This window comes from Cupressus sempervirens, chromosome 10 (assembly GCF_028749045.1).
Source record: "Cupressus sempervirens isolate cs-2001-9-10 chromosome 10, ASM2874904v1, whole genome shotgun sequence".
Lineage (NCBI taxonomy): Eukaryota > Viridiplantae > Streptophyta > Pinopsida > Cupressales > Cupressaceae > Cupressus > Cupressus sempervirens.
Window position 1 is genome coordinate 228563775 of NC_143127.1, and position 27308 is coordinate 228591082.

Genomic DNA, 27308 nt, shown 5'->3' on the forward strand with positions numbered 1-27308 from the left:
ATGATTGAGAGGAAGATCCATGAGTCATGATCTTATTCTCCTATTATTCCCTTTCTTTATACTAGAGGAGGACAATATATAGGAGTCCCACTATGAATTCTCATTTCAAGCATCCATTCCTCTTTTTTGGTGATTTAAAATGATAGGTTTCAAAAACCCAATGATGAGAAAAAAATACATCTAGGAGAAAATGATTTCCATGTTCAACATACCCATTCAAACACTGGGGCCAACTATAAGGCTATACTCCTTCTACTTTGGGACCTACAAAACCTAGGTGGGTAGACCTCAGACTTGTTCATATGTTACCAGTTCCTAAAACATATATTTGAATCTAGATAAAGCAGATTGAAACCCCAATTCTTCTATTAATCATGCAAACAACATGGACATGAAATAGCTAATAACATAACCTATCAACTTGAAAAGCTAAGTGTGGGTAAATCCTTTCATCTCTTCAACATAAAAGGAAAATACTTTGATTAATGTGTTGATTATCAGAAAAACGAATTTGTGAACAACAAAACATATAGATCATGTAGTTGATCAATGCCTTGTCTATTGGGAAATTCCATAAACCATTAACACACATCCTTGGAAATTATTGATACTATTGGAAATATAATAGTAACTAAGAGGGGAGGGGTGAATCAATTACCACTAAAATAAATCCCAGATCATTTAGATGTCAGCATAAAACATAAACACTACTAAAAATATTGTAGCTCGGCAAACACATAGGCACTCAGTTAATACTTATAATATGTTATAACTCAAAAAATGCTTAACATGAAAATTTTAAGATATTATTTATGATTAACCTTAATTAACTTAGTTGCATACACATGGAAGAAATAGCATGAGCACAAGTGACACCAAGATTTAACATGGAAACCCAATTTGGGAAAAACCACCAATTACAACTAGTTAATGATTTTCACTCTTCTGAAGTGAGCCATGTTAGGAGCCAACCCTGTCAAAGGTCATAAAACACATTGTTAGATGTGACCCTGTTAATGAATTTAATCACCTTGTTAGGAGTGACCTTGTTAGAGGTCTTTAGACACTTCAATCTAGAAATACTACCTTGTTAGAGGATTTATGAATAGTTGTTAAGACAACTTTGTTAAGAGATTTAGATCACTACTAAAATGGTTAGACAGTAACAATGAGATTACCTGAATTCTGATGCAACTAAATTGTTGATTACAGATCTCAATTCTGGCTTGAATACTTGATCCTTCCTGATCGAATGTATCTTTGCAACTCTTCAAGGATATTCTCCTTATCCTTCTAATTCACTTCCTCTTAGCATCTTCTATTCTTCCATACACTTTCTCACATTCAATCCTCAACTTGACCTTATACTTATATCATATCCATTGTCAAGTCAGCTTGAATATAAATTAGAATAATTAATATTCATCTCCTTAGTTGGGTAGAACCAACAAACAAATCCATTGAACTCAATATGAAAAAATGAGAAAATCCTTCGTTAGCCAACTCTACTCAGTAGACACTAACTCAAAATTGGTTTTCCTATGTTAACCAAGTGAACTTGGTTAACATTGCATCTTCACAAAGTTCCTTTGGAAACCGAATGAGCTTGATTAACACTGGTTCCATCCCACATTTCCTTTGTTACTTGAGTGAGCTCAGTTAACACTCAACTTCTATGAACTTCTCTTCAACACCAGAGTGAACTCGATAGATACTGCCTTCTAAACTTTGCAAGCACTAGAATTCTCGGTAGACATAGAAAATTGTCTTCATTGCCTGAGTGAGCTCGACATACACTGACTGGTAAAGATATGACATTTTTTGTAACATCAAAGATGATACACAATTAACCAATTTTTTTCAACAATCCCCCTCTTTGGCATTGATGACAACACAACATCTCATAATGAAATTTTTATTCTCATCCATGAGAACTCCCTCTATTAATATGAACTCCCTCTTCCTTTAGTTTCTCCCTTTTTTGGAAAACTTTATCATCGCCATCTTCTTCTAATAGAAAACTTTCCTTCTTTGATATCATACTAAGTTCTTCTTCTTTAACATTTCTACAAATTCTCCCTAATCATAGAACTCTCCCTCATTATAGAATTTTTGTGAATATGAAAAAAAATTATCCCTCTTTGACATCTTATGCCAAAGACAATATTTAGTGAATAGAAATGCACCTAATGTACGGATTTATATGCAATTTTCCCTTTTCAATATTGCATCAACTGATTGATCTTCAACATGTTTTGGTTGATGCATCACTAAACTTTATTTAGTGAGCTTCAGATAGGGGAATAACCCCTAACTTACCTCTTAGATACAAAAATGCATCCTTAGGTAATGGCTTAGTGAATATGTCTATAATTTGTTCTTTAGTTTTCACATATTCCAATATTACTTCTTTATCTTGCACCAATTCTCTTAGAAAATGATATGTTATAGAAATGTGCTTGGTCTTGGCATGCATCACTGAATTCTTTGATATATTAATTACATTGGTGTTATCACAAAAGATAACCATTAGATCCTTGATTTCTATCTTCATACCTACCAATAGTTGCTTGAACCAAACAACATTGGAACAATTAACTGTTGCTACAACATACTTTGTTTCTGTTGTAGACAAAGAAATACAATTTTTCTTATTACTTGTCCAAGACACTAGTCTTTTACCAAGAAAGAATGCTCCTCCACTGGTGCTCTTTCTATGATCAACACTTCTTGCCCAATTAGCATTTGTGAAGGCCTTTAAATCCAAATTGTTTCCTTTCTTGTACCATAATCCATAGTCTTTAGTACCCTTCAAATACCTCATGATTCTCTTGATTACCATCATATTATTTTCCTTAGAATTTGGTAAGAATCTTGCCACCGTACCAACCGGTAATGCAATATAAGGCCTTGTATGCACTACATATTGCAATTTTCCAATCATTGATATGTATGTGGTTTGATCTACCTCTTTGGAGTCATCATTCTTGGAAATCTTGTGTTCAGTAGACATAGGTGTTCCAACTGGTCTTGAATCTTCCATTCCAAACTTCTTTAGTTTCTCCTTGATATACTTGGATTGAGTAATGTAGATACCATCTTTTTTTTGTTGAATCTGTAATCCAACAAATAATTTTATCTCTCCAAACATAGACATATCAAATTCTTTACTCATATATTTTGGAAAACTTTGCATAAATCATCATTTCTAGTAAATAATGTGTCATCCACAAAGATTTCTACCAACACAATCTTTGTGTCTGGTCCTTCTTTGATGTATAGGCTATCATTATCATTTGTTGTTTGAAAACCAATCTTTATCAAGTAGTTATGAAGTCTTTCATACCAAGCTTTGGGATCTTTCTTGAGTCCATACAATGCTTTGTGTAGTTTACAAACCATATCCTTTTTGCTAGGATCTACAAAACCTTATGGTTGTTCTATGTAAACTTCCTCTTCAAGAATGTAGATTTCACATCCATTTGATAAACTTTAAATCCTTTACATGCAACATAAGAAAGTAAAGTCCTAGCACCTTCTAATATTGCAATAGGAGAAAAAGTTTCACCATAATCAATACCTTCTTCTTCACAATAACCTTTGCATACTAACCTTGCTTTATTTCTAGAAACTTCTCCATGTTCATTCAACTTATTTTTGAAAACCCACTTTGTGCCAATTGCATTCTTATCCTTGGGTCTAGGAACAAGATTCCAAGTCTTATTCCTTTCTATCTATTCTATCTCTTCATTCATTGCTTCAATCCAACTTTCATTATCCAAAGCATGTTTAACTAATCTAGGTTCATATTCAGTAAGTAAACATGTACCTTTCAATTTGTTTCTTGTCATTGTTTCATCTGACTTGTCTCTAATGATCTAATAAAGTGCATGGTTCCTTCTAACATATATTTTAACATAGGTACTTTTGATAAATAGAACTTGTTCCACTTGCCTCACCATGATCTTTTGTATCAAGCTCAGGTCCAACTATCTGTGGCTCAAGTCCTTCAGATTTGGTTTGCTCTAGTTGTAACTTGGTAGCTTCTAACTATGACTTGGGTCCTTCAAAATGTTACTTGGGTTGTACTAGATGCAACTCAGGTGCTTCTGGAGCTTCTAGAGACTCAAGAGGTGATGTTTGTTGACTTCCAATTGGATTAGGCAATGTATCATGTGCATAGTAGATAAAAAATTTGTAGTCCCTAAATTCTTTGTTGCTTTCTTCTTCACTCTTTTCTGCAAGCTCATCAATTCTCACATGTGCACTTTCTATGATCTTATGAGTGGATAAATTAAAAAAATTATATGCTTTACTTCTATAAGAATATCCTAGGAATATGCCTTCATGACCTTTGACATCAAATTTACCTTTCCTAGATTCCTTCAAGATATAACATTTGCTACCACATACTTTCAAGTAACTTACATTAGGTTTGTATCCTTACCATAGTTCATAAGGAGTTTGATTTGAGTCTTTCTTTAGCTATACTCTATTCAAGGTATGTGTTATAGTACTGATTGCTTCCTTCCAATATTTGATTGCAACATTCTTTTCTATCATCAAAGTTCTTGCACAATTAATGATGGATCTATTTCTTCTCTCAGCTACACCATTCTATTGTGGTGTACCAGGGGTTGATACTTGTCTTTTAATTCCTCTTTAAATGTAGAATTCATTGAATTCATTAAAGATGAATTCACCACCTCTATCTGATCTCAAACACTTCAGCTTCTTTCTAGTTTCCTTCTCTACTCTTGCCAGATACCACTTAAACTTTTGAAATGTTTCAGACTTATCTTTTAGATACATTATAGTCATCATTCTAGAATAATCATCAACAAAAAGAATAAATTAATTATCTCCACTGTAGATCTCAATTCTAATAGATCCACATAAGTCTATATGAATCAGCTCCAAGACAAACTTTTCCTACCCATCATACCAATTTGACAATTTTTGCATAGGCCCATATCAAGTTTCCTTAAACTAAGAATACCTCTCAATATTTTTTTTTCTTATCTTGATTAGATTATCAAAGTTTACATGACATAGCATTTTATGACATAACTAAATTTATTCTACTTGAGCAATAAAACATGAACTTTCACTAAGATCTAGGTAGAATAAGTTACCTTTTGTTTGGTTACCAAACCCAACTAGATTTCATTTTTCATCTAGCATCTTGGCCTTCCCATTCATGAATTCTACCTTGAATCCAATTTTATTCAACTATGCCACACTCAGTAGATTATGCTTTAGTCCTTCAACCCAATAAGCATTATCACATCTAAGTTTATTGGTTAGTGAGATACAATATTTTCCCTTTATGCAACATGGTTAATTGTTTCCAAATCTCACACTTCCACCATCATAGTGTTCCATATGTTCAAACTTTTTTTTATTACCAATCAAATGATGTGAACAACCACTATCAATAATCCATGTAGCATTTTTGCTAACATGAGAGATAAGTGACATTTTATCTTCTTCGTCATCAGATTCATCTTTTACAGCAATATAGACCATTTCATCTATTGTAAATATTATGATAGGCTAAGTTACTAAGAGGGGAGGGGTGAATCAATAACTTATAAAATTTAATCCTTAATTAGTAATTAATCCTCCATGTATATTCTGATCTATTTACATGCATGAGAAACTAAAAACATTAAAGCATACATAATACTTTTAACACGCAATTTGGTGACCCAGAAACCTTCCAAATAGAAAGTAAAACTGGGGTGGAGATGATACCCACAAGCTTTAGTATTGTATTATAAAGTTGGCATGTTAAGGCTTACAATGATCACTTCTAATGACCTACCTGTTAGGAGCAATAAGGACTGCTAGGTCCACCTTGCAAAAGGATTTACAAACATGCAATGAAGTATGCACTTGGTAAAGAGATTTACACAAGACTGTTAGGTCTACCTTGTTAAAGGATTTAACTAATCCACCTATAAGGATGAAGCAATAGCTGATCTCTGATCTACAACTTTGTTTACTAAATGAGATTTCTCTGAGTGTACAAATCACCTTGTCGTGATAGATAAATCTTTGAATCTCCTTATACTGTTGTAGCCTTTGTAATTCACTCTTTTGCTCTTCTCTAATTACTTCTATGTCATTGTCATATATTGGATGTGACACAATGTATTACATATATACTGATTCAATTTACAAACTACAAAGTTAGCCACAATACAAGTTTACACAAGAATCACAAAGTTGGACAAAGTGTAGAAACTTAGGTTTTAAAGACTAACTCAGTGAGGTTCTAATACTCAGCATCCATTGTCAATGCTCGACATCATCATGCACTTGGTAGATGTAGAATCTCAATCCATACTGATCACTTCTAAGTAGTCTTGAACTTGATCTGCACTAGTGACTCAACGAACACTGTGAAACTCGATATATAAACTGAATCACCTATCTCACACTGCATAGCTCGGTCAATGCTATCACTACGAGCTCGATATAAACTGAGTCACTTGTTTAACATTGAGTATCTCAATTAACACTAGACTTATATCACATCAACTATGAACTTGGTAAGCACTACACAACTTGGTTTGCACTGGTAAACTTGGCATACACTGAGATGCCCAGTTTATACTACTGATCATCACTATAGTAGTAACCACTTGGCGCAAACTGAAATATATCCAAAGGACTCGGTAGTAACCATAGAACTTGGTAGATACTTACAATATGAATAAGTGTATGTCACTAATAACAAACATGACTAGAATGTCAACAATCTCCCCCTTTGGCATTAGTGACAAAACACTTATTAGTCAAAACTAATTTCAAGAATGTTCAAGAACATCTTATTTATATCACCTTATGTCTCCAACTCGGTAGAGTATACTATTATTGAAATTTTTCAAATTTGGTTTTGTAGAGATATATTTATGTACATGGTAATGCTCCCCCATACATAATATACAATATATTATACATCTGATATATACATTTTCTCTACAATCTTTCAATCTTCTCCAATCTTCTTTCAATCTTCTCCCCCTTTATCCTTACATCTTGTCCCCAATTTGACATTAATACCAAAGATTTATGCTATATATATATTTATATAGAAATTCCAAAATGTGACACAAAATTTGAATGTACCTTTAGGATAAGTGCCAAATTCTTGTCCCAGTTCTCTTGGAACACCTTGCATGTGTGCAATGCAATCTGCACTTCTACTAACAATTCTTTCATATGGTCTACAATGGAGAATTTTTTTTCATGGATGAGCATTTTTGCAAGTGTAATGTGTTTCTGTAGTGCATCCACATTTGGGAGAATCATGTTTTGAATGTCTATCAATGCTGATCTTATTCTTACTTCTTCTCTCAGCAATTCTTCCTGCTTATCTGTCAAGAATCTGATCTTGTTGAAGTGGGCAAAGCTTTAACTCGGGTCAAGTTGCAATTGTTGTGCACTTTAATTTAGATCCTCATCAATCTTTGATAATTTATCTCTTATTTCCTTAGTGAATATTGATGTATCAAAAAATTTACTAAAAAGTAAAGATACATTGATGATGAGGTCTCTAGATAGCCTAGAATAGTAGATAATTCTACTTGACGAATAGCAATTTGTTGGGAAATAAGTTCTAAAAATTTATTGTCAAACTTTTTCTCAACTTTTTGCAACAATTTTTCCTATCCATCAAAATCTTCATTATATTTTTGGACTACCTCTGCTAACTGATACAAAATTGGTTGAGAAGTATCAACCTCCATTCCTAGAGCCTCTGCTAGAATATTCTTAGCATCCTTAATTATCTTAAATTCCTTGTTTCTTTCCTCTCTAAGCCTTTGTTTCTTAGCTTTCTTTTGAATAAGTTTTCCAAAAACATGCATCTGATCAATATTGAGATTAGAGATGTCCCAATTAGGAATGACAATCTCCTCATCAAGATGTATATCTTCTTCCTTCTCTTTTCCTTTTCCCAAAAATTTTGTGCTCAGTTGAGGCTTGGTCTCAACTATCCTCGCACTTATTACTTACATGGTAGGAATAGAAACAATTGTAGAAATGGTAGAACTTTTTAAAAATTGGATACAACACTCATTGAAATACTAGTAGTAGAAATACCTAATGTAACCAAAATTGATGTAGAGGGAAGTGCATGTTGCTCAGTAGATGAAGTGCTTAGCACTTCATCTAATGAAGTACTGAGTTGGACAAGTGCAAATATTGATTGAGCACTCATGTTTTTAGTGCTGGTCAATCTTGTTGAAGCTTTCTCTAGGCTTGGTATTTTTCTTGGAGAATGAGGAAGTGAGGCTATGACCATTGCAACAATCTTTACTGGGTTGGGCTCCTCAGTATCTTGCACATCTGGTAAGTCTTCCTCAATAGCTTCCTGCCCCTATTCATCTTCATCATCTACATTATCAAAATGAGTGACTTCTTCATTATCAATCTCTTCATATTTCTTCTGATCATCATCATCATCATCCTTGTCACTTACACTAACTACAAAATTGATCAGCTTGTGAAGAAGATAAACATTCTTCCATGTGTTTGTAGTATTCTTCACAACATGTTCTATATCTTTCAATAGTACAAGACAAATGTTGAATCTTAAAGTTAGCTTTTTTCATTTTTCTTAATAGATTCTTTTACCTCCTTGTCATCCAAATTTGACATGAGTTGCCTTAGGGTCTACTCATATATATCTTTTGTGGTTTTCATGGCATGCTCCCATCTTGGCTTGACTTTCTCCATTAAAACATTAGGAATATGTTGAGCAAGCTGGTCTGGGGAGTATCTCCACTTACCCATTTTAGTTATTAACACTTCTTCTATTTGCTTTTGCTCATTTGCAATCCTGGTCTCATATTTTAGTGCCTTGAATTTTGTTATGTCAAATCTTGATTCTAATTCTTTCATCCTTTCCTCAAAGTTGGGTGGAGACCTCTTAAAGATTGTATCTCCTCCTTCTTTATCTACTTTCTTCCTAGATGACCTTCTAGTGAACACAGTGATAGATTTTTTGGTAGGATTGGTAATAATTTGTTGGAAGAATTCTTAACAAAGCTAAGTTACTGGGATGGGAGGGGTGAATCAGTAACTTCTAAAACTTATACAACTTTAACTCTTAATCCAATAGTCCAATTAGCATTTAATCCTTCACATATAATCTGAACTAATTGTATGCATAAGAAACTAAAACATGAAAGGATTCATAACACTTTGACACAAAGATTTGGTGACCTAGAAACCTTCCAAATAGAAAGTAAAAATTGGGTGGGGATGATACCCAAAAGCTTTAGTACTACAATATAAAGTTGACCTGTTAAGGCTTACATTGATGACTTCTGATGATCTACCATGTTAGGAGCAATAAGGACTGCTAGATCTACCTTGTGAAAGGATTTACAAACATCCAATGAAGTATGCACTTGATAAAGAGATTTATAAAAGACTGTTAGGTCTACCTTGTTAAAGGATTTGACTGATCCACCTATTAGGATGAAACAATAGCTAATCTCTGATCTACAACTTGGTTTGTTGAATGAGATTCCTTTAAGTGCACAAATCACTTTTCTATGATAGATGAATCTTTGCTACTCCTTATACTATTGTACCCTTTGTAATTCACACTTTTTGCTCTTCTCTTGAGATTACATTACATATGCATCATTACTACTCATTGGATGTGATACAATACACTACATATATACCAATCCAATTATATAAATTACAAAGTCATCCACTATACAAGTTTACACAAATATTACAAAGTTAGCTCAAGTGTAGACACTCAGGTTCTAAAGACTAACTTGGTGAATTTTTTGATACTCGACATCCACTGTCAATGCTCAAAATCATCATGCACTTGGTAGACGTAGAAGCTCAGTCCATACTGATCACTTCCAAGTAGTCTTGAACTCGGTCTGCACTGGTGACTCGGTGAATACTACAAAAATTGTCATATAAATTGAGTCTCTTGGTTTATGTTCTATGACTCGATAAACACTATCACCTCAAGCTTGGCATAAACTAAGTCACTTGGTTAACACTGAGTAGCTCGGTTAACACTGGACTTGCATCACATAAACTATGAACTCGATAAGCACTTCACAACTCAGTTTGGACTAGTAAACTCAGCATACAATGAGATGCTCGGTTTACATTGTCAATCTTCACAATAACTATAACTACTTGGTAAACACTAGAATCAATCCAAAGGACTTGGTAGCAACTGTAGAAATCCACAACAATTGATATGCTTGGAAAACACTATTAATTGTACACTAAGCTCAGTAGATACTTACAATCTGAATAAGTGTATGTCACTAATAACAAACTTGACTGTTATGTCAACAATTTCCCCCTTTGGCATTAGTGACAAAAACACTTATCATCCAAAACTAAATTCAAAAAGTTTCCTAAATACCTTTATCCATCACCTAGTGATTCTTAGCTCGGTAGAGTATACTATTTTTGAGATTTTTCAAAAGTGGTTTTGTAAGATATATATATGTACATGGCAAGGCTCCTATGTAGTATATTGTTTATCTGAATACATTTCCTTTCTATATACAATGCATATTTCTCTACACATCTATCTCCCCCATTTCCTTTACAACTTATTTATCAATTCTACAATGCATTTTCTCCCCCATAACTTATTATTTCCATATCTTCTCTATATCTTACATATACTCCCCCTTTTTGACATTAATGCCAAAGATTTATTCTATATATTTACATGTTAATGCCAAAATGAGATAAAAAGTCTGAATGTACCTTGAGTATTGTAGCCAACATTTTTGTTCCAATTGTCTTGCAAGACCTTACATGTGTGAAGTGCAACCTATACTTCTACTAACAACTCAATCATGTGGTCTGCTATGGAGAAGTTATTGTCATGGATGAGGGTTTTGGAATGTGCAATATGTTTTTGAAGTGCATCCACATTGGGAAGAATAATGTTCTGAATATCTACTGAGATAGATCTAATTCTGGCCTCTTCCTTAAGCAATTATGCCTATAACTTAGTCAAAAATTGAATATTATTGAAATGTACAAGGCTTGAACTAGGGTCAAGTTGTAGTTGCTGAGCACTTTCCTTGAGGTCTTCATCTATCTTGGACAATTTGTCCTTTATTTACTTAGTAAAATTAGAAACATCACGTAGCTTGCCAAAAAGTATTGATATATTTGTACATGAAATTTCCAAGGAACCCAAAATTGTAGAGAGTTCTACTTGATAAATAGAAATTTATTGTGCAATGTGCTCCAACACTTTATTCTCAAAATTCTTTTCTGCCTTCTGTAGTAACTTATCTCTTCCATCCAACTCTTTATTAAACTTTTAGATTGCCTTTGCTAGTTGATACAAAATTGGTTGTGAAGAATCAATCTCTATACCTGCAGCATCTACCAAAATATTTTTGGCATCCTCAATGATTTTAAATTCCTTATCTCTTTCTTCTCTAAGCCTCTGCTACTTGGCTTTCTTTTGGAGGAGTTCACCAAATGTTTGTATTTGATCTAGAGTGAGCTTGAAAATGTCCCAATTAGGGATTACAATTTCCTCATCTAGGTCTATTTCTTCCTCCATCTCCTTTCCTTTGCCCAAAAATTTTGTGCTCGATTGAGACTTGGTCTCAACTATTCTTGCACTTATTGCTTGTATACCTAGAATAGAAATAATAGTAGACATATTAGAACTAGCTATAAAACTTAATACTGCACTCATTGTGAAAATACTTGAAGTTGTATCCATAGTAGCCAAAATTGATGCATTCAAAATTGATGTGTCCAAACTTGATGTTTCCAACATAATATAAGAAGGAAGAGTCAATAGTTTGGTAGATGAAGTGAAGTTCACTTCAGTCAATGATGCACTTAGCTAAGTTGGTGCGAAGATGATTGGCTAGTTGTGCTTTGAGTGTTGGTCATAATCAATCCTACAGAGGTCATCTTTGTGTTTGATGTGGTCAAAATGTTTCTTGGAGAATGAGAAAGTGAGGCTATAACCATGTAGCAATCTTGACTAGGTCAGTTTCCTCATCATCTTGTTTTTCTTCCTTGGTAGCCTCTTGCTCTTGTTCCTCTTCATCATCAATGCTGTTAAAATGTGTTGCTTCTTCAACATTTTCCTCTTCATCTTTCTCCTCTTTATCATCATCATCATCATCTTTTACATCAATAGAAAAATCACTCAATAGAGTCTTCTATCATTCGATAGCCATATGAAATTTTAATTACTCCTAACCTCGCTCGCTAAAGTTTGTGACCCAATCTCACTCGGTAAGGAAAGTAACTTGGTGGTGATTGGTACCCTTTTCACTCTGTGATCCCTTTATATCTTGAATACAGATATGCATCTTCTGTCTTTTCAATCTAGAAATATTTTGAATGTCTTCTTTGATAGCCTAGTCCTAGTTTCTCCTTTGAGAAATCAAGTAGAGATTGTGGAGTCACCCAATTCTTGAGTGATTTGTTCATCATTATTTGGACTTTCATTCTTAGTAGACTTTGGAACCCATTGATGTCTCATATATTTTTAGATGTTATCATCTTTTTCCTTCTTCTCATCTTCAATTCTACCAGTATTAATGTAGTTCTTGACAAGATGACCAAGTTCTGTACATATAAAACATCTTTTAATAGTATCTCTTTTCCTCAAATGATGCTTTACACAATTCATTCCAATGTGTCCAGATTCTCCACAATAATGACATCTACACTAGGTGTTGTAGTCCCAACCAAACATAGCTTTCACAATTTGTTCTATTGGATTTAATGCCTTAGTTTTGCATTCTGATGATTTGTGCCCATGCTTCTTGCATTTGTGACATTTGTCTTCAAATCTTGGTTTTTCTTTGCATTCATTAGCCTTATGACCATGCTGATTTCAATTGTAGCAATTTCCATTGAATTTTGCTTTTCCATTGTTCCAACATTTGTTTGAAGTATGACCTATCTTAACATAGTGATTGCAAGTAGGTCTTTGATTCTTTTGAGCTCCTTTCTTGGATGATTCTCCTTCTTCTATATATCCAATTCTTACTTTTCCTTTTTGTCTATAAAGATTTTTCTCATTCAATTGATTCATGTCTACTTGGAATTTCATCACTCTTTCATTGATTTTTCTTTTAGAGTTTAGATCATTTTGTAATATTTCATTTTCAAATGTCAGGCTCATGATTTCTTCATTTACATTGGAGACTTGATCAATGAGGTCTGCTTGCTGAAGGAATTGGTGTTGGATTTCATTTTTATTTCCTTCTATATCTTCTTATATCTTGTTCTTTTTCTCCATGACTTCACATAGCCTTACTGACTAAAATTCTTGTTCTCTTCTTAGTTTTCTTACTTCTTCTTGGAGGGAACCATTTTTTTCTAGGAGTTCTTTGATTGCTTCATTGGCTTCATCTTGATTTCTTGAATGAAGATCTTCAACCTTTTCTTCAATGTAGAGATGATTATTCATTTGAATTGCAAGTTATTTTCTTCTTTTCATGGATTGAGAGAGTTTCTCCTTTGCTTTCTTGAGTTGGGCAATTGCTATTTCCAAATCTAGCTTTTCATTGTCAATAGATTTGTTAAGTCTAAATATCTCCATGGCTTTGATCTTTTCTCAAGCTATTAAACTTTGTTCTAAGAACCACAAAGCTCTGATACCAATTATTGGAAGAATTCTGAACAAAGCTAAGTTACTAAGAGGGGAGGGGTGAATTAGTAACTTCTAAAACTTCTACAACTTTAACTCTTAATCCAACAATCCAATTAGCATTTAATCCTTCACATATAATTTAAACTAATTATATGCATAAGAAACTAAAAACATAAAAGGATTCATAACACTTTGACACAAAGATTTGGTGACCTAGAAACCTTCCAAATAGAAAGTAAAACTAGGGTGGGGATGATACCCATAAGCTTAGTATTGCAATATAAAATTGGTCTATTAAGGCTTACATTGATCACTTCTGATGATCTACCCTATTAGGAGCAATAAGGACTGCTAGGTCCACATGTGAAAGGATTTACAAACATACAATGAAGTATGCACTCAGTAAAGAGATTTACAAAATACTGTTAGGTATACCTTGTTAAAAAATTTGATTGGTCCACCTATTAGGATGAAACAATAGTTGATCTCTAATCTACAACTTGGTTTGCTAAATGAGATTCCTTTAAGTGTACAAATCACCTTGTTGTGATAGATGAATCTTTGTTGCTCCTTATACTGTTGTAGCCTCTATAATTCACACTTTCTACTCTTCTCTTATGATTACATTACATATGCACCATTACTACTCATTGGATGTGATACAATACACTACATATATACCAATCCAATTATACAAATTACAAAGTCGACCACTATACAAGTTTACACAAATATTATGAAGTCGGCTCAAGCGTAGACACTCAGGCTCTGAAGACTGACTCAATGAATTTCTGGTACTTGGAATCCAATTTCAATGCTTAGTATTTTCATGCACTCAGTAGACATAGAAGCTAGGTCCATACTGATCACTTTCAAGTAGTCTTGAACTCGTTTTGTACTAGTGCCTCGGTAAATATTGTCAAACTTGTCATATAAATTGAGTCTCTTGGTTTACATTGTATGACTTGATAAACACTATCACCTCAAGCTTGGTATAAATTGAGTCACTTGGTTAACACTAAGTAGCTTAGTTAACACTGGACTTGCATCACATAAACTGCGAAATCAGTAAACATTGCACAGCTTGGTTTGCACTAGTAAACTTGGCATACACTAAGATGCTTTGTTTACACTGTTGATCTTCACAGTAACTATAACTTCTTGGTAAACACTAGAATTAGTCCAAAGGACTTGGTAGCAACTATAGAACTTGGCAACAACTAAAAGTCTTGGCAAACACTATTAACTGTACAATAAGCTTGATAAATACTTACAATCTGAATAAGTGCATGTCACTAATAAAAAACTTGACTGTTATGTCAACAATAATTACCTTACCTTTCTTCTTTAGTGGCTCTTCTTCCTCTGACTTTTCTTCATCTTCTGATTCTTCATCTTCTCCTTTACCTTCAGTCAATAGAAGAGTGGAATTGGTTTTCAGTTTAGCAATTCTCTGCTTGCCCTTGTTGACTTCCTGAGGAAGTTTGATTTCCAATTCTATTATGGCCTTTGCCTCAGCATAGGTTCCAAAGTAAGTAGCTTTAGGATCAATAGGCTCATTTATCAATGCCTCAATTATGTCTTTAGTTTCATCAATGTTCACCTCATATCCTAGAGGTTTTACCCATGCTATTCTTGGCCTAACTACCTGAATGTATACTTTGTCACTATCAACCTTGAAACAAACATCATCTTTGTAATCTTCAACTAACTTCTTTAGAATCTTTAATCTTTTATTCATCTTTTCTTTGAATGCATAAAAGTAGTTATCCATAATACTTGCATAATTATCTCCTATTTCAGCAATATATTCATTAATCTAATAAAGGATGGGTACATCTTTTCTTCAAACTACTATATCTTTTGATGAGAAGAACTTCTAAAAATAGAAAAATAAACAAGTCAAGAGTGAAACAAACTTACATGGATTGTTCTTGGAAGTTTTGATGCTCTCCATGTTCTTGTTAAACTAGTTCAGCAGTAACTCAACAAGGTCAAGTGACAAGTTATTCTTGACTACCTTATATGCTAAATCAACTACTTCACAAGATACACTATTCAACTTGCTTGAGCTATAGATTTTGTGAGTGATGATATGTATACCGAACTTCAATTCCATGTTAGTGATACAACTTATCTCCATTCCCCTTTCATCCCACTTGGCAAGGGTTTTCTTCTCCAATTCAACCTGACCTAGGGTTTTAGTCATTTTTTCCTTTGTCAACATTGAAAGACTAGTGATCCTATAGATCAAGTTCTTAGTTATCAAAATTATTTGTTCCAACCATAGCTAACCATTGTGCACATGATTAAGGATAAATCTTTTCCATTTTACTTGGAAATCTTGTGGCATATGTAGAATGTGATTTAAACCTTTTATTTCAAGATGTTGATGCTCAGGTTTTAACACACCATTAAAGCATAATTCCTTCAATGATTTTTCCATCTCCAATGTTCTAATATCTTGAACAGCACATTTGAAATGAGAACAAATATCATTCATCAATAGTACCTTTGGTGGAATTTGTGATTGTGCTCCACTTGGATCTAAGGTTTATGCAATGGTAGGAGTCAACTTAAAATCTAGTGCCTTCCATTCCATGCCTCAAACCAACATGTCTAAACATCTTTTTGTTTTACTACTGGTGGATGCCATCTTCTCTCAGTAGAGTTTGAGAGAATATCAAAACTTTTAGTAAAAATTCACTCAAATCACTTGAACGCTCTAAAGATCACTTTACACAGATAACTCTTGAAAATTCACGATGAGAAATGACTTCGATTTCACCCTTTTATCAAATTTATCCTTTCGATCACCATAAATTCTTGGTACAGTTGTTCGCTCAAATGACACACTTTTATCCACTTCACTTGCATTGAATACTCAATAGTCTTTCATGACTAGGTAACCATACAAAACTTAGTTACTCCCGACCTTTCTTGGTAGAGTCTGCAACTCGACCTCACTGGGTAAGGATAATAACTCGATAGTGACTACCATCTCTTACTTGATTATTCCTTTTCATCTTGAATGCTGATATGGATCTTTTATTTTGTTAATTGGAACTGATATTAGATCTCTTCTTTAGTATCCTAGTTCCAGTTCTCCTTTGAGAGATCAAGTGGAAATGGTGGAGTCACCTAATTTTTGAGTGACTTGATCATCATTGCTCGGACTCGCATTTTTAGAAGATTTTGGAACCTATTGTTGTCTCATATGCTTTATGATGTTATCATCTTTTGTCTTCTTTTCATCTTCAATTCTTCTAGTATTCATACAGTTCTTGGCAAGATGACCAAGTTCTATACAAATGAAACATCTTCTGGTAGTATCTCTTTTCCTCGTGTGATGTTTTTCACAATGCATTCCAATGTGTCCAAATTCTCCACAGTAATGACATCTGCACCAAATGTTATAATCCCAACCAAATATAGCCTTTACAATTTGTTCTATTGGATTTAATATCTTAGTTTTGCATTCTGATGATTTGTGCCTATGCTTCTTACATTTGTGACATTGTTTTTCTTTGCATTCATTTGCTCTATGACCATGCTGATTACAATTGTAGCATTTTTCATTGAATTTTTCTTTCCCATTGCTCCAACATTTTTTTGATGTATGACCTATCTTACCAAAATGACTATAAGTAGGTCTTTGATTCTTTTGAGCTCATTGCTTGGATGATTCACCCTCTTCTGTATGTCCAATTCATGCTTTTCCCTTTTATTTGTAATGATTTTGGTCATTCAACTGATTCATGTCTACTTGAGATTTCATTATCCTTTCATTGATTTTCATTTTAGTGTTTAGATCATTTTGTAATCTTTCATTCTCTGATCTTAGATTCACGATTTCTTCATTTGCATTGGTGAGCTGATCAATGAAGTTTGATTGCTAAAGGGATAGGTGCTGAATTTCATTGTTCTTTCCTTCTATCTCTTCTTTTATCTTTTTTTTCTCTTCCATGACTTCACACAATCTTATTGACTGAATTTCTTGCTCTCTTCTTAGTTTCTTACTTCTTCTTGAAGAGTATTATTCTTTTTAAATAGTTCTTTGATTGCTTCATCAGCTTCATCTAAATTGCTTGAATGGATGTCTTCAATTCTTTCTTCAATGTAGAGTTGATCATTCATCTAGATTGCAAGATTTTTTCTTCTTTTTGGGGATTGAGAGAGTTTCTCTTTTGCTTTCTTGAGTTTTCCAATAGCCAATTCAAAATCTAGCTTCTCATTGTCAATAGCCTTGTCAAGTTTGAATACCTCCATTGCTTTTGATCTTTGCTCAAGTTGTTAAAATTTTCTCTGAGAACCACAAAGATCTGATACCAATTGTTGGAAATATTATGATAGGCTAAGTTATTAAGAGGGGAGGGGTGAATCAGTAACCTATAAAATCTAATCCTTAATTAGTAATTAATCCTTCATGTATATTCTGATCTAATTTCATGCATAAGAAATTGAAAACATTAAAGCATACATAATACTTTTGACACACAATTTGGTGACCCAAAAACCTTCCAAATAGAAAGTAAAACTAGGGTGGTGATAATACCCACAAGCTTTAGTGTTGTAGTATAAAGTTTTCTTGTTAAGACTTACAATGGTCACTTCTGATGATCTGCCCTCTTAGGAGCAATAAGGACTGCTAGGTCCACCTTGCAAAAGGATTTACAAACCTAAAATGAAGTATGCACTTGATAAAGAGATTTACACAAGACTGTTAAGTCTACCTTGTTAAAGGATTTAATTGATCCACCTCTTAGGACAAAGTAGTAGTTGATCTCTTATCTACAACTTGGTTTGTTGAATGAGATTCCTCTGAGTGTACAACTCACCTTGTTGTGATAGATAAATATTTGTTGCTCCTTATACTTTTTTAGCCTTTGTAATTTTCTCTTCTTCTCTTCTCTGATTACTTCCATGTCATTTTCATGTATTAGATGTGACACAATGTATTACATATATACCAATTCAATTTAGAAATTACAAAGCCGGCCACAATACAAGTTTACACAAGAATCACAAAGTCGGCCAAAGTGTAGAAACTCAAGTTTTGAAGACTAACTCTATGAGGTTCTGATACTCGACATCCACTATCAATGCTTGGAATCATCATACACTCAGTAGACATAGAGTCTTGGTCCATACTGATCACTTCTAAGTAGTCTTGAACTCGGTCTACACTAGTGACTTAGTGAATACTATGAAACTTGACATATAAAATGAATCACTTGATTCACTACATAGCTTGGTCAATGCTATCACTACAAGCTTGGTATAAACTAAGTCACTTGGTTAACACTGAGTAGCTTAGTTAACACTAGACTCACATCACATCAATTTTGAGCTTGGTAAGCACTGCACAACTCAGTTTGTACTTGTAAACTTGGCATACACTGAGATGCTCGATTTATACTATTGATCATCACTATAGTAGTAACTGCTCAACACAAACTGAAATTTGTCCAAAGGACTCAGTAGCAACTGTAGAACTCGGTAGATACTTACAATTTGAATAAGTGTATGTCACTAATAAAAAACATGATTGGAATGTCAACATTCATCATCATTACTGCTATCTGAATCTTTAGCCATAAAACACAATTTCTTACCTTTATCCTTGTAGTCTTTGAAGTTGTTGAAGTCCTTCTTTCCTTTGAACTTGTTGTGCTTCTTTTCATCTTTATCTTCTCTATTTGGACACCTTGCAGCAATGTGACCAACCTCTCCACAAGAAAAACAAATTAAAGGAATTTTACCTTTATACTTTCCCTTGTGATTAGGATACCTTCTTGCAAGTAATTCTTCAATAGTTTCAAGATAACTGTCAAAACTATCTTCTTCTTCACTTCCAGATTATTTTCCTTTTAACCTTTTAGTTTTCTTCTTGAGTGACAACTTGGCTTCAAATGCAAATTCAGGATTGCTAAAACTAGGAACATAATTATCATAGTTATCTAGCTCAAATGTTGTCAGTCTTCTTACTACTGCATCCAATGTTATATCATTCTTTGGATTGCATCTCATTTCTTGACTTGCAGATACCCTAATTGCATATATAGGAAGAAGTATTCTGAGAAACTTACTTACCACTATCTCATCTTCAGTATTTCCTCCTGAAGCTTTGATTTCACAAACACTAGCTTTGATTTTGTCATTGTACTTTGCAATGTTCTCATCTTTTCTCATGTTTATTTGATCAAATTGTCCTCTGAGACTTTTAGCTTTAAATCTTCTTACATTATCATCTCCTCCATAGATGGCTTTCAATTTGATCCACATCTCATAAGCAGTTCCATAGTCTTTGACTTCATCAAATTTGGCATAGTTGAGAGACGAAGCAATATCAATCATCATAATGTTTTGACTCTTCTTCTCTGCAATTTCTTCAATAGTCATAGTTCTAGCAGGTGTTGTATATTTGGTGTCTAGGTACTTTAGACTTGAATCTCCAATGGTTGCTAAATTTAGTCTCATGAGTTCCTACCATGCCTTGAAGTTATCTCTATTCAGCTTAGGAATGTCTCTTTTGTAAGACATTATGATCTTTACTTAGGTCCTTAAAACCTTCTTTGCAAGCACCAAAATCTCTTATACCAATTGTTGGAAATATTAGAGGAGTAACTGAGAGAAGAGGAGTGACTTAGTTACCACTAAAATAAATCCTAGATCCCTTAGATGTCAGCACAAAACATAACCACTACTAAAAATATTATAGCTCGGCAAATACACAGGCACTCGTTTAACACTAATAATATGATGTAACCTGGTAACTACTGAAATAACAACTATAACTTGAAAAATTCTTAACATCCAAATATTAAGATATTATCTATGATTAACCTTAATTAAATTAGTTACATACACATGAAAGAATTAGTACTAACACAAGTAACACCAATATTTAACGTGGAAACCCAATTTGAAAAACAAACCACCAATTGCAACTAGTTACTAATTTTTTCTCTTCTGAAGTGAGCCCTATTAGGAGCCAACCCTATTAAAGGTTACAAAACACACTATTAGGTGTGACCCTATTAGAGGATTTAATCACCCTGTTAGGAGTGGCCTTGTTAGAGGTCTTTAGACACTTCAATCTAAAAATGCCACCCTGTTAGAGGATTTACAAATAGTTGTTAAGACAACTCTGTTAAGAGATTTAGATCACTACTACAATGGTTAGAGAGTAATAATGAGATGACCTGAATTCTAATGCAACTCAATTTTAGTTTGAATACTTTATCCTTCTTGATCAAATGTATCTTTTTAGCTCCTCAACGATATTCTTCTTATCCTTCTAATTCACTTCCTCTTAGCATCTTCTATTCTTCCATACAGTTATTCACATTCAATCCTCAACTTGACCTTATACTTATATCATATCCATTGTCAAGTCATCTTGAATATAACTTAGAATAATTAATATTCATCTCCTCAAATGGCTAGAACCAACAAAAAAATCCATTGAACTCAATATGCCAAAATAAGAAAATCCTTTTTCAGTCAATCTTGCTTGGTAGACACTAATTGAGAATTGATTTTCCCGTGTTAATGAAGTGAACTCAATTAACACTTCATCTTCACAAATTTCCTTTGGTAACTAAGTGAGCGCAATTAACATTGGTTCCATCCAAAATTTCTTTTGTTACCTAAGTGAGCTTAGTTAACACTCAACTTCTATGAACTTCTCTTCGATGCTCGAGTGAACTCAATAGATACTGCCTTCTCAATTTGGAAAACACAAGAATGATCAACAAACACAAAAAATTGTCTTTATTTCTTAAGTAAGCTCGGCATACACTAACTGGTTAAGATATGACATTTGTATAACATCAAAGACAATAAACAATTAACCAATTGTTTTAAATAGATACATCTCATATATCAAGACTCCAGATCTATCCTATCATTTTGTCTAATGTTGTAACTGGGTTTAAGCTCTTTTTTCACAAACCAAAAAACATTATAGACAACATGAATAGGAGACAAGAATCAGATTGAAGATAAACTTGTTGCTGCATTTTATTCATTTCCTTGAAATAAATACATGAGGATGCATGAAAATAACTCATAAAATAGCTAAAAAGAGTAGAACTATCTTTGTAATTTATTTAACTGTTGTTTATTACAAGAGAGAAATGTTGAAGAATGGTGGAATCATAGCTCTGGAAACTTTTAAAAAAATTGGAACCAACCCTAAAGAAAGAGAAGAGAAGAGATTATAAAGAGTGGAAGAAATCCTAGATCTTTTATGATGTTATCATTTGTCCACTTGAAGAACTTCCAACTACTGATGAAAAACTTCTCTCTACTCTCTTCCTATAAGTGAAAATCAAATATTATCCTCTTGCCTCTCCTAACTGATCAAAATATCTCCACAGAATGGAAATATGCAACTGATTTGAAAGAAGATATAAATCTCACTAAACTCATGCCAAAACTAGTTCTAAATGACTTTAGAGGCAAAATGATATTCTTAAAAACATTTTCCCCCAAATTTGGAGCCAAAAAACTCCCCTATCTACTTTGTAATTGAATCTAAAACTCAATGAAGATAAACATGAATTCTACTGAGAATGCTCCTGATTTTACAAAACTACCTATTACTTTTACTGGTAAAGTTATATGGAGGGATACTATAGATCTTCCAATTCATGTAGTTCACAAGGATGCTTTGCAACAAGTCTTCTTAGAAAGAGAAGTATTTCTTTCTAATAAGTAGGATACATTATTTTAGGTTGTTGCTAAAGATGGAAGATATATAATAAAGGAGGGTTGCAAGGTCTTACAACAGTTAAATATCAGCAAAGTCCCTAACCATGCTTTCTCTTTTTGTTGGAATAAATTTGTTCTCCCCAAAGTTGGTTGCTTTGCACAATTGGCTTTGAGGAAAAAAAATCTTACTAGTGATCAACTTGAAAAACTCCACATTCCATAGCCTTTCAAGTGTTGTTTTTGCATGGTTGAAGATGAAACTATGGACCACCTTCTTCTTAGTTGCCCATTTGCTCATGATTGTTGGAATTTTGTGTTAAACAAGTTGAGTCTCTCTATGCCTCTTCCAATAAAACTATGGGACTTGTTACAAGCATGGCCTGTGCTTTTTTCTAAATCTATTTTTTCTTTTGTATCAAGTTGTGTACCTGTTGATGGCATTCAAAAATCAATCTCTAAAGTTGCTAATAGCAACATCTTAAATACTAAATGCAATTATATGTTCTCATCTTGGGATGGAAAATTATCAAGGAATGGGATGGTTTACTTGCTCCTTTTGGCTTTGTTCCAAACAATAGCCAAAAGTATTCTCTAGATCGTTCATCAACAAAATGGATCCCCCCTTCTACTAATTTTGTTAAGACCAACTTTGATGGTGCATCGAGAGGTAATCCGGGTAAATTTGGCATTGGAATTTGCATCAAGGATTATGGTGGTATAGTGCAAGCAATTAAAGTTGTTCCAATTCCCCCAAGCACTAAGAAAATTGTTGGAGCTCAATCTTTTCTCATTGATCTAGTGTTTGCTAAGCAAAGATGATTTAATAAAATCCATATCAAAGGAAATTCCATGATTATTATTAATGCATTCATCAAGATATCACTCCTGAATTGGAAACTCATGTGTATTATGAATCAAATTTGGAATCAAATTTCACTCCACAAATTGGCTCCCTTCACTTCCCTTCTTTTCTTTTCCTTTTCCTCTTTTGTAATTGGGCTGGGATTTAGAGTTTTCTTCTTGGTTCTTTCTCCGATGAGCTCTCGAATCAAGTTTAATAAAAAATTTAGTGGTTCACACACTTTTGCTGAAGAAAAAAAAACTATACAAGATTCAAATTTATTTAAATCTTTCAAATCCTCAGAACTGCATGTGAAATAATTTGAAGGAATATTTATCATTTTAAATGTTTTGAATTTTTTATTTTATATCCCTCAATTTACTTTGGTCAAACCTCTTGTTGACCTCCAAATGAGCACCACATGTCATGATCCTATTGGCTAGATTTGCCACCTCACTACTTTGTCATAAGGCTCTACCACATGTCATTTTCTCATGAGTTTGGAGCCTTAACTCCTAACCACACCTTACCTGAGCAACCATGCAATTAACCTATTGTGCTTCTTCAAAACCATTTTTGATAACCGTGGGTTAACTACTATGACCACATGAAATAAAATTTTCCACACCTTTAGAACCATTTTTGTTAACCAAGCACTAACTGTCGTGAATTGGAGAGTTGATTAACTTTAACCATTTTGCACCATCACACCTCAATTTCCTAACTATAGGTTCTACCTTGTGATCACACAATTTTCTTGTTTTCACACCTTTGAAGTTGCTCATACTAACCACACATTTAATGCTATAAAACCATGACATGGTTAGCATTGACTATGTTGCCACCTCATCATGGTTATCACTAACCTCCTACTGACTATAGTGAACTGGAAAAATCTAGGCCTACCCTATTTTCTATAACATGTGGCACATGTTGATTCATTTGTGTGTCCTGTCAAATTTTGTTCTTGGTCATAGCTGCTAGCTAGCCATCCATCCACAAGTGGAACCACATGTGAGCCTTGCCTCAAAAGAGGTGTGTCTCTTAAGAAACTATAACACTGAGTGGTTAGGCTTATAAATACATTGAAAAATCTACATGCAGTGAATGTGGGATTAAATGTCTAAGTGTTTCCTCTTAAAATATTGCAGGCTCCTATCATTTCTACCATCAGCAATCCTTCCAATAAAAAGGGGTGTCTCTTCTACTAATTGGATAAGAGTGGTGGCCTTCATATTATTGAAAAATCTAAAAAAAACTTCTCTCATGGATCATGCCCATTTTACCACAGTTCAATAGCATCTTGAATAGCATTTATCATGAATGCCAACTGGAAGACATTTATTGGACAAGACAATAAATTTTTTTAACAATACATCAATTAAGTAGCACATGAATATTCACGGCACATCTAAAGTTCAATTGAAATGAGCCTAGATCCTCATCCCACTAACTACCAACTCCATTCTTCTTAACCAAATCCTTCAAATGCCTCTCCTCCCAATATTCAAGTTGGTCCTCCCTCACGATTCCATAGCAAAAATCATTTCCAAACTTCCACAAGTGTGATAAATCTATTTACATGAATTTTCCCATTTACATGCTTTGTCCTAGAAATCCCAACAAGGTCTCCTTCCCATTCACATGCTCAAAAAATAATTTATTCACATACACTATCAAGTTGTGACACAAACAGGTCTTTAAGTGATTGGATCTCTACATTTTATACCAACTGAAAGCATATCCCAAAAGCATTGGTGCATCCAGATCCTCCTACCTTGCGATGGGCATATAAAAAATTTGGGAGAGAATGTGTTCTGAATTCAAAACTCATAGAGGAAAGGACTACCAGCTCATCCTCTATCAACACACATCACATAATCTTCTTGTCTAAATTGTTGTGCACAACTCCCTTAGCTTGTATATAAAAAGTGGTTGAAAAAGAATCACTTTGTTTTTCTTACAGATCAAAATGTCTCTCACCTTGATGTGTAATGCTTTCCTTGGTTTTTGTTGACTTCTTATCTCCATATCACCCACACTTGCAAAGTGGTGAATAGTAAGCTCATCCTCATCCTCGTAGTTACACTTTGTAAAAGGATTGAAAGGGTATAACAAAGGTAACACTCTTTTGTGTAGACAAAACATTCCCCAACCACAAACCATCTTCAGGTACATGTCACGCAACATTCCCTACTCAAAGAAATCTCCACAGGAAGTTGGTATACATCTTCAGCATCATTTTCATTAGGCTTTACACAAGTTTGGAAAGATTGGTAGTATGGTCACTAGCATCGAACTTTTCTAGCATTTTTCTTCTTGTGACCAATTGCGACATCATGTTTACCATGGATCTTCTTACTTTACATATCCTTATGAAAAAAGTGATAAACAACTTACCATTGTGACCCTTTCTTTTAATCATTTGTAAGGGATTTATCAAACATTGTTATTATCAGTGTTTCATACATGTATGTTTTTGTTTGGCTTGGATGCTTATGTCTTTTGGTCCTTGTCATATGACTTGGAATTTTGTACCAATCACTATGGTGTAGACAATGGGATTAAAGGAAAACACTTGAAAAATGCATCTTCAACAATCATGAGCATTGATGTATTGTTACTATTATCCATCTTTCTGTTTAATCATCATTCACAATATGCATAACCCCACATTCCATATCTAATCTCTATGTATGATAGTGTGCTCATAGTGAATGCAAAATCAATGTCTAAAACCTAAACCTGATAAATATATATTCCACATCCCAAAATTTATATATCTGATGGAATTAGTTGGCCTCCTAAAGTGGGTCCGACTAAAAAAAATCAAATTAAAACTCCCGATTTCTCATACTGATCCAATGAACATCTAGAACTAATTAAAATCAAATTCGACCACTAAATTCCCATTAAAAACTCATTTCACCTTATTCTTGCAAACTATGATTTTCTAACAAGAAGCCCTATAGCCTGGCTTTAAAAACTAACCAGAACACCTAACTAAGCCCTTAAAATAAACACACTAATTCTTTGTTCCACATTCTTTTACCCTGTTAGATTTTGTCTCATGATGACATCTGGGTCAAAAAATATTGACTGTCAAATTTTCCTTCTCTAAATTGCCTACAAGCAAACATGTCAAAAAATAATAAAGTACGTTTGGTTTTGGCTTTGAAAATAGGTCAAACTAATACTTGATGGCATAATAACTAGGGCATTAGTTTACTGTCATGAGGAGAGTATAAATCTATGATTAGGGATCATGATGAATAACTAGGTCCATTTGGAAAAGGTTCAAAGTGAGGTACTTATATTTGCAGGATCGAGAACATTAGCAGAACAATTATTTTCACAAACAGAATGGACCTGGGAAAGTGTGCAAACAAATTTGTCAAGACTTAAAACTAGAACACCTAAAGTATTTTTAGAGCATAAAATAATTATATGAGCTATTTGGTCTCATATATCATAGCTTTAGAGTTATGACATCCCAAACAGGGCTACCGATCAATCTACACTTTTCAACACCAACAGAACTTCATAAATTGCACTTGGAATCATGTTTGAAAACTAGTTAAATGAAGTTTTCATAGGCTCAAATCTAAAACATAACAATTCTCTGACCCCTTGAATGCAATGCAAAAGGAATTTTCTCATTATGGTCAACTGGGTAAAAGTTATAACTGATCAAATAGGGCTTCCCAGAATTCTGAGAAATGTGCATCAGAATGACAACAATAAACAACCAACTTTGAGGGATTCAAAACCTAGTTAAAACATATAGAAAAAAAATTGAAAAATAAAACATAGGTTCTTTGATATGAATAATAAATACTCCCAAAGTGGTGAGTCATTAAACAAAATTGGGTACAAGATATTCAAATGCAAACTAGGCTTCCTGTCATTGTTTAACACTTGGGGAAAAATATAGATCTGGACAATGCTCAAAATGATGCTTCACAAAATGATTTGGAATGAAAATTTATCAATATGGGATGCATGCATATGCTTAATGCAAGGTGTTAGAAACATAAAACACTTCATAGGCCTCAAAATGACAGTTGGGTACACATGCAAGAAAAGTGCTTACAA